General features: G+C 40.4%; 1 long non-coding RNA gene across 1 annotated transcript; it reads left to right on the forward strand.

The window, feature by feature from the left end:
* Positions 1-2,388: 2,388 nt before the first annotated feature.
* On the forward strand, positions 2,389-5,978 carry LOC121142822. Its single transcript, XR_005879928.1, has 2 exons — positions 2,389-2,772; positions 5,451-5,978. It is a non-coding gene; the product is annotated as an uncharacterized LOC121142822 (long non-coding RNA).
* The last annotated feature ends 4,048 nt before the right edge of the window (positions 5,979-10,026 follow it).

The following is a 10,026-nucleotide window of genomic DNA, read 5'->3' on the forward strand; positions in this document are numbered from 1 at the left end:
TACTGCTGGGCTGTTTCCAGTCAGAGCTGGCACTCACTACCCCATGGCTGGGGCTTTAAATTAAGTTCTCCTTGATAAAACTGCACACAGTAATTGATATTCCCATTACTTACAGGTCCGTGTGTCTGCACACTTTGTGTAGTTTTATAAATATAATGACACATTATAGAATTGCAAAAGCTTTAAAAAATAATCTAGTTCCTTAAGTTGGATTATCAGAAAAACATTCTAAGTGTTTTCATCAGCACTGTAACTGATGGGAATGAAAACCCAGCTCTGGAGAGAGGGTACAGGAAATGCTTTTTATTTCCAGGCTCTATAAGGGAGGGCCCGCCTCCTAAGAAAGACTGGAAAGCATCAAAGAGCAAGAGATGAATTAAGGGACCTGTGTATCATAGACTTGGAAGCTTTCAGCTACTCACATGACGGCTGTTATTGAATCAGATGATTAAGTGACTCCAATTTCAGCTAATAACAACACTGACATTCTGCTGTGCTAGTCCTCATGACAAAGGCATCAACTAACCCAAAATACCTAGTATGCAAAAATAGTCTAGAATATTAAGGTGAAATAAACCGTTAATTCTGCACATTTCTCTCATTCTGTTATTAGGAAATAATTAGAAATATTTAACTAATCATGGCTCTGATACGTAGGTGATGGGCATGTTTCTGATGTTTCTTTTAGAAGGTGTAACATCATTCTGGACATTAAGAATCTTTTCTAAGATTTTGTTTTAACAGTGTGTGGGTGCCTGAGGACTCTAAAAACAGGCATTGGCTCCCTTGAAGCTGAAGTTAAAGGCGGTTGTGAGCTACCGGATGTTAGTGGTGCTGGGAACTGAGCTCGGGTCTTCTCAAGAGCAGCTAATGTTCTTAACCACTGTGACATCTCTCCAGTCCAATACCCTGTCCTGGCCTGCACTGGCACCACACTTGGAAGTGGTACACATATTTATGTCCAGGCAAGCACACATGTAACACAAAAATAAATCCTCTAAGGAAATGAAGTAAGGTTAAATTAACTTCCTATTCAGTTAATGCGTAATAGGACGCACATTCCATAACACGACGTGATGCAGATAGTTAAAAATAAACTTTAGAAACACTTCTTTGCTTAGCATCCTAGAACAATAACTAAGGAAGAAATAAAATCTACCATTCCACAAAGAGGCAAAAAAGATGAAATATGACTTAGCACAAACAAAAGAGTAAAGGTGAAGGAGAAAGTCCCTAATACAAAGGTCGAGTTAGGAAATGAACTTCTGTCTTGCAGAGGGAAACTGTCTACATGGTTTTCTTCAACTCTGACAAATGATAGTAAATTAGGAAATAGATACATAAATGGGTGGCGGTTATAGTCATTGTCAACTTGACACCCAGGAAGGATTGTCTGACTTAAGGCTAGCCTTTCAGAAGATGTGTGAGGGATTATCTTGACTAAATTAATCGACACTGGAAGACCATCTTTGTTGTAGTTGGGACCACTCCCTGAGCAGGGGATCCTGGACTATATAAAATATCTTGGAAAGCTCACACTGGTAGACTTGCATCAACCCACTGCTCTCTTCCTAACAGATGCTGTAACTTCCCTGCAATTATGACTCAAATAAGTTCCTTTCCCTTAATTTACTCTTGTTCACATTTTTGTCACAGCAAGAGAAAGGAAACTAAGACCCAGTGTCATATAAATTGTTTTTTAAGGTATTTCAAAATTCCTAAGCATAATAGGAAGCCCAATAACACTACCTTAGTCTTGGCTCTGGGCTTGGATAGATCCATGGAGCCACAGTTGAGGATGTCTTTATCCTCTTCAGCTTACATGGGCCAGGAAAGACTTTCATAGGATCTAAGCTATGCCCACTAGCAAAAGTGATAAAGCAGAGTGAAGTGTCCTCCATCAAGTAGTCTAACAACCCAGAACCAGTGGGAGGAAAGAGCAGGGGGTGGCGGCTTGGGCATCTCAGTTGTCCTCTATTCCAGGGCTGGTTTGTTTCTGGGCAGGAGTCATAAATCAAACTACCAACGGCCAGCAGAAAAACTCAGTAATAGAATCAATGATTCAAGAAGTATGAAATATCCTTCCAAAGAATGCTATGTAGAAAAAAAGTCTTGAGAAGCATAGAGTTCCTGTAAATAGGGAAGTGGACAAGATTACCCTTGGAGAGCCACAGCAACGCTAATGGTGCCTTTCCAAGACCGAGTGCCCACCAACGCCAGTGGTGTCTTTCCATGCTTGAGAGCACACCAGTGTTTTATGTCTCACTGCTTAACTTCTCGAGGACTTGTCTCCATGGTGAGTGGTGAGAGGCAAGCAGGGCAGACAGCCCCCAAGAGAACATGAGGCCTACTTTCCCTTCATTTGCATTTGGAACGGGCACATGAAGATTTACCTCCCAAAGGTTATTGTACTTCATGCTCGATGGCCCTTCCTGTAAGAGAGATCGTCACCAAGAGGGCTGGAAGATGCAGGAAACCACCTCGTGGGAAATCACTACAGCCTGACAACCTTAGGTGTGTCACATGGTGTCATCTGAAGAGAATGCATGGAGTGTTAGCACGCTGTCTCATTTTGTCATCATCAGATTATCATTCCAGAGGACTCCAGAGGCCGGCGTTCTTTGCTTTACCATAGAAGAAACTTCAGGCTTTATAAGACTTTTTGGAAAATGTAACTACAGGTAACAAACGTTCTCAATGAAGAAGAGGGAAGCAAAGGACAAAATTCTGTCTTAAAAGCCATCAAAATGACCTGCTGAATGCTGAGTTTAGGTGAGCACTGATCTTTAAAAACTAAATGGGTAAGTTTGTATACATGCAGATTCATTATTTTTAAAAAAGCCAAAAAATTCACCTAAGTATATATTTAATTCCATAAGATCCCAGAACACTTTGGGGATTTAAACTGATAAGCTAACCTCAAAGGGACTGATTCTTGCAACTAAAACACAGACACCTCTGGGGTGAAATGTGGCAACAGTTTGACAGGCATAGCAGTAGGCTAGAAAGGATTCATCCAATTAAAATTACGGGATGAATTTTGGCTGGCAGAACGTAATTACCAGCCTTGGAATGGATCCAGGATCCTGAGGTTAACACCCTTCCTCTTGCCAACAACCCTCCTACCTGCCAACACTCCGAGCCGGAGAAGGCTGGATCTGACATAATCGCACATAATACTGTTGTGACATCTAAGTACAATGATGATGATGTGAGAAGCATCATGAACCTGAGTTTTTTTTAACACTCATTATGTTACTTATTTTTATGCCACATTAGGCTAGAAACCAAATGTCCACATAAATGTTAATTTCCTCCAAACCGTGTTTAAAAATTATAATTAGAAAATTAAAAAATAGATTTAAAAATTAATTTATTCCATCAAAGTAGTTATTTGGTGATTATTTCACTTCAGGAGTGAAACTAGATAAAAATGGTGACATTAAATTCTTGTTACTTAAAAGGAAAGAAAACAACAACAACCCAAAACAGGTCCTGATTTTTTTTGTTTTGTTTTGTTATTTTTTTGGAAATGTGTTCTCAAGGTTGATTGGCCTGGGGGGATGGAGAAGGAAATGCTAAGCAAACTCCACATTCCTGGTAAACTTATTAAATAAAGATGTGTAGGCATGGCCTTTGTGGTACTCCTGGCAGAGCTCCTGCTGGTCTACCACCTAAGGGTTAAGACCCCATCTGGAAATTCTAAGTCCATTGAACTCTGGGAAGGACTGAGAGGAAGGGCCTGCTTGGCTCTGTGGTCCCAAAGCACCTGATGACTGTTGTGCCTAGTCCTCTTCGGGCCTGGTAGCTGTGGTCACCACAAGTTCCTAGGGTGACTGAGACCTGGGAGCTCAGAACGCTGAGGAGCCTGTACCCCCAGCCCATTCCTCAGCACTTGACCCTCCAGCTCCTCCAGGGACTTTGTTCTAGCACCTGAAGTCATTCAGGGTTACTGGATGGGTTGGCGATATGAGATCTTCCTGTCCCAAACCACCAAGAAAAATGGAACATTGCTTTAGGTCCCTTCTAAGAGCAAAGGCTATATCAGAGACTCCTATGGCATGCTCACGATAGCTTTTTCTGGGAAGGTGGATTTCTCTATCACCATCTTTGTGTGATTTAGCTTGTCCTTGGGGAAGCAGAATATGGAATGAGTGGATGAAACTAATCCTTTCTTTTGCACTGTTAGGGGTTGCCATAAACACCATTTGTTAAAAAGCATAATTACATTGGGAAAGTGCCTGATGAGACAATTAAGCTACATAAACACACTGAAAACAAATGAAAACCAGGAGATACCCATACCCCTTGGGTAAAGCTATTTTTTTTTGTTTACATGGGAAAGTGAGGTTTGAGTTGCATTATTGCGATGTTATTAATGACTAGAAAAATCCAGTGATGGTAGTTTCTGAATTTTCTGTGTTGGGACAATGGAAAACATACATGTATGTGCGAAACCCATCACACAACAGCCACCATGTGCCTGCAGAGCGAGGACATCTGACCTTAGCCATTTTAGTTTAAACCCTAATTCACTGCAGTATCCTTCACTTGGAGAACTTTCCCAGACACAAAAACATTCTTTAAATGTTTGTGGAATGAAAATGAATGAACCAGGGCCTGGTTCATTTTCAGTTGTGATATTTAAAAGAGGCCCACATTATGAGGGCCTGATCTTGTATTATTTTCTTATATTTTGAGATATTTTGATTCTTTTAGATTATAATGTTGTTTGAGGTATGAGAGATGGGTTACCAAATGTCATCTGGTGTTCTAAAAAAGAGTCAGTGTAACACCCCAAATGTGCATGATTAATACTTCTATGACAAAAAGTAAGTCCTATTTCTGGCCTTATTGAGTAACACATATGAGAATATATGTCTCTCAGTTCAAGGAAGAGTCTCAAAAAAGATTTATTTTAAACTGATATAAAAACTTTGGAGATGAAAGGACAGTGAGAGCTGATACAATCAAATAGCCAAACCCACCTGGATCATGCTCTACAAAGATAGTTCTTTATTTGGCACAGGGATGTGTTTTTTTTTTTAATCAACATATCAAGTGGCCTCTGTCAGCATATTTTGGTTAACAAACTAGTCCTGCCTGCTTGTTAAATAGTATAGGCCTGGAAAGTGGAAGAAGCTAAGTCGAATAACATGCTTCTATAAGAAAGTAGCACTTCACAGCCAGACTGAGTAATTTGCCAGTTATTTTCCAGTGTTGTTACTTCATTCCTGTGTCCAATGCACCTGACCACTTATATGTGGAATGCTGTTTCAGCCAGCCTGAGGACTTTTTCTGCAGCTCTTCTCTAAGAACAATAGTAAAGTGTTTGGGTCATGCATGACATCCTGCTTTCCAGGAAAGCGGGACTCTTGTGGTTAAGTAACATAAAGAGAACACTGAACTACAGAGACGGAAGTCAAGAATCAATTTTCTTTTTTTTCCAGAACAGTCACTTTTGCCTCTATCCTGGAGCTCCATTCGGAGGCCTGCTTACCCAACACTTCAGAAGCCAGAAGAGAGAGAAGACGCTGTTGAGAGCAGAGCGAAGCGGTTCTTGGAGAAAGTGGTGTGAACACCTGGCAGTTATTGTGGCTACTGCTCCACACTCTGCATCTATAGACACTCTTTCTGCCATGCTCCCTGGTCTTGAGCCATCACAGACAACTCCCTCTGCAGCAGCTCTGGGGTACTGAGATAGACAGATAGACAGATGGACAGACAGACAGATGGACAGACAGACAGACACTGAATATGTTAGTATGCACACCTGGCCTTTTCACATGCCTGCATTAGTTTAGCATGCCACAGATTGTGTACTGTCAGGCCCATGAGTAAGAGGGTACGGTTACCCAAAAATGTACTATTTGCTTCATGGCCCCTTATTTTATCATTAATACAATAAGCACCCTACATAATACTTCATGCTTTTTATTTCAGAAGTTAAATAAAAAATAAGCTATGTGAATGCAAAACAGTTTTCAAAGCACTCTTGCCAACGCAACCTGTGATAGCATTACAGTATTATCGCCCCTGCATTTTCTCTTTTCAGGGACTATTGGGCAATTACACTGAAATGATATGCACAGGGTCACCCAGTAATTCAGTGGAGACTGGAACTCAAGCCTCATTCCTCCCTTGGCTAGCACTACTAGGAGATGCTACTATGCTTTTGTCACCCTCCACAAAATGGTCTTGTGGTGACACATGGTTTAAATATCATTTGCTTTTATAGTCAAATGCACATAAAACATAGGGTATCTGCAGATTTGTAATCATTTAAGTAGAACTGTTTTGTTATTAACTCAGTAGCTTTGTATCACTAGGTGAGTATTAGAGTGTCAGCCTTATGTCACCAAAACAGTGTATTTTAATTTCTGATTGTCAGCTTTTATACTGTCCATGAGAAAGAAGAGGCTGCCCCAAGCCTCCTCTAACTAGAAGCACATTTAGGCTACGGTCTTCCAACTTGGAAATGTTTGTGAAATTCTCCGTAATTACTGATTTTTAAAAAGCAACACCTTTCAGAGTCACTATGAAGCCGGCTCGTTCACTTGTTCTTTGTTGGAAGAGCCGGTGTGGGCTCTTCAGTATCAGGAACAGGACATCTAATGGGGTGGGCCACCCGTGTCTGTGACTGAATGAGCGTGCAGAGATGCTTGTGGAAGGTACACACTGATGGGTTTCTGGGTCTCAACTCACAGTTCTTATCAGCTTATTAGTGGCAGCTGCTCAAATGGAATTATAGCTATTATACTCCATTATAAACACCAAACAATTTGCTTCTGTGAGCTTCATACGGGCAGCTTCTCCTGCCAGCACGCATTCTCTTCGTACACACAGATTTAAGAAATTGCAGGAGAGTGAGGTTCATTCTTTTAGCATTTGGGACTACTGAATCATACACAACCAAGAATAAAAGCTTTTCACAAGACTTAAGCTAAAAGAAAAAAAAAAAAGAAAGAAAAGTCATCATATCTTTTCCTCCAGGAGCAAGGAAATTTAAGAAAGTTGATAAAATAGGAAATTTCACACTCTTTCTCTTGTTTCATCTTTTGTAGTTTGAAAGGTGTGGGGAGGGTTGCATTGGTTGAGGAAGTGAGGCAGGGGCTGGAGGGATGGCTCAGTGGTTAAGAGTACTAACTGCTCTTCCAGAGGACCAGGTTCAATGCCCAGCACCCACATAACAGCTCACAATTGTTTGTAACTCCAAGATCTAACACTCTCACACAGATATACATGCAGGCAAAACACCGGTATACATAAAAATAAGAATAAATAAATTATTTAAAAAGAAAAAAGTGAGAATGCTTTACAAACAATTTAAAGGAATGTATGCTTAATAGAGTAGATAAAATTACATAAATTTTATTTTTTCTAATTAAGCAAAAGTGGGCACGTTTAAATAGCTTACTAGGTCTTCACACAGGAACCTAAGCTATAAATGTTAGACCTGCATGAGTGCAGGCCTCCATAGATGCTCGTTTGACTGTGAACAAGTGACAATTTTTATCTTCTTACATGGGCAATATTAACGGTGTAGGGCTGCTGTAAGCTACAGTTCTTGGCTCAAACTTCTCTTTCCCCCATCTCTGAAAAGATCTGTTGTTAAGTTGCCAGGGGACAGAGGCATAATAACATCACTAAAGGCTTAATTACCACCCCCAACCTTTAGTCCTACACTTTGAATTTGCTTTTGTAGGATTAAGGGGGACTTTTAAGGAGGCTGGACCAGGCTTGTAAACTTCAAAAATAACTTTGGGTTTCTGTTTGACTGCTACAACAGGGTATAGCAGCCTTCTCCTCCAGGTTACACAGTCCAGTGTGTAAGGTGCCAAACCTGGAAGTTGTTAGAGGCTAACTATTGTTGGCCTTCCGAAGGAGACGGTACAGTCATATAGTCAGAATAGTTTCAAATGGACAGGTGTGTGCATACCCTAAACCAATAATGGTAAGCACTAATTAGCTTTCCGTAGATTGGTGTTTTGTTGTTGTTTGTTTGTTTGTTTGAAGAGTTCAGACCTTGCTCAGGGAAGTTTGATTTCTGGTTTTTGGAAGGAAATATTGAAAAGAACAAGGAGACACAAAAATGTAAAGTAACACAGTTTTTGTTGTTGTTTCAGGGTTTTGGAGACAGGATCTTACTATGTAGGCCAGCTTGGCCTTGAACTCATGATTCCCCATACCTTAGCCTCCCAAATATTGATGCAATCAGACTACTGAATAAAAACTTAGCTTAGACTAAGAAGAGAACTTTGTGAGTTGGGTAGCAAGTCCCTAAGGTCTCTTATAGACATCCAATGCTTACAACTGAGTTGACCCCTCCAGCTGTCTGTATTTATGCGTGTTGTAGGGAGTTGGCAACCTTGTATATGAATGTCATGCTTGGTGTCACTTACAATAGTCTCATTATAGGATTGTTCTATCAAATTAAATTTAATTATATGAGAATAAATCAAGTATTAAAATTTCATAACAGAAAAAATTCTTGGATTTTAGGGGCATTTTCTTTTTAAAATAAAGTATTTTTCTTTCTTTTTTAAATAATTCTTCATATAATCCATCTATGCATACAATGTATTTTGATCATACTTACTCCCTTACCTCCCTTATCCATCCGGATCCACTGTCTACCCACATACTTCCAACTTAGTATCCTCTTCCTTGACTTTAAACCTACAGGTCACTTTGTGCTACCCACATACTTAATGGATGTGGCCCATCAGCTAGAGTATTGCCAACCTACAAAGAGTCTACACCATGAAAACAACTGACTCTTTTTCCAAAAGAAATCACCAACTATCAAAAGCCCCACTGCCTCCATGCTGGACTGTTGTCTGGCTCAATCTGTGTAGGTCTTATAAAGACAACCACCGCTACTGCTTCTGTGAGGTTATGAGTGCAGTGCTCCCGTCACGTTCAGAAAACATGATTTCAGTCTAATCCTTCCCAATCTTTGGTTCTTAAAATATTTCCATCCCCTCTTCCTTCATGGTTATTGAGCCTCGGGGGGGGCAGTGGGAGCAGGTATGATACACATGTCTTATCTATGGCTAAGCACTGCTCGGACACTTTGATCAGCTGGGAGTTTCCATGTTGACCTCTGTCCGTTGCACAAAATCCTGAGAGCTGACCTAATTTGCAGCTATAGAGATAAATATTTTGAAGCAGTTTGCTAGGACCTCTATTTAGCAAGATAAAAGTAGTTGGTTCCCTTTGGGGTCTATGGTCTCTCCAACTATGGCTACCTGGTCAGACTTACAGTACCAGGGATATGCTTTTCTCCGGTGGAGTGCTGGTGCTGTGTTTCTTTTGGGGGTCAGTTGAAGAAAGAGGGTCAGTCCAAAATGTAATTCAGACTTAGCAAAAGCAGCAGGTGGAATCAGTCTCCATGGACTGATCACTCTGGCTTTACAAAAACGTCTTTTATTGTTACACAAATTACACCTCTAGCAAGTCAATTTCCCCTACCAAAAGCCCTTACCTGGATTTATTTGAAGGAATCATTTGCCTAAGCAATTCTCAGCCATGAAATCTGGTTTGCCATGTACTCTCAAGACTAAGTTATACAAAGTTTCTGTAATTTCATGAAAAGAGCAACTCAGATAACAACCCCTGACTTTTAACAAAAGGTAACAATTCTTGACTTTTAACAAAGTGTGACAATCAATGATTTTAAACAAAAGGTAAAAATCATTGACTTTTAACAAAGAGTTCAAAGCCTAGGTGCTATCACTCTGGAATTCAAGCCAGATGTAATAGCTCTGTGGAAACTCTCCCTACCCAGAGTAGACCTTGAATCAAATCAGAAAGTGGTTGGTTACCCCAACAACATTTATGCCACTATTGTACCTACAGGCACCTCTTGCCAGATCAATCATAAGTGTAGCTCACAGGGCACTCATCTGCCTATGTCTCTTGATAATTTTCCCCTTCAGCACCCTGAATAGCATTTTCCAGTACTATGAAAGCCAGCCAGTGGGAAGACAAGTTTCCTTGTCTGTTCAAGATTTGTCCTGTAAT

This window comes from Mesocricetus auratus, unplaced genomic scaffold (assembly GCF_017639785.1).
Source record: "Mesocricetus auratus isolate SY011 unplaced genomic scaffold, BCM_Maur_2.0 Super-Scaffold_100010, whole genome shotgun sequence".
Taxonomy (NCBI): Eukaryota; Metazoa; Chordata; class Mammalia; order Rodentia; family Cricetidae; genus Mesocricetus; species Mesocricetus auratus.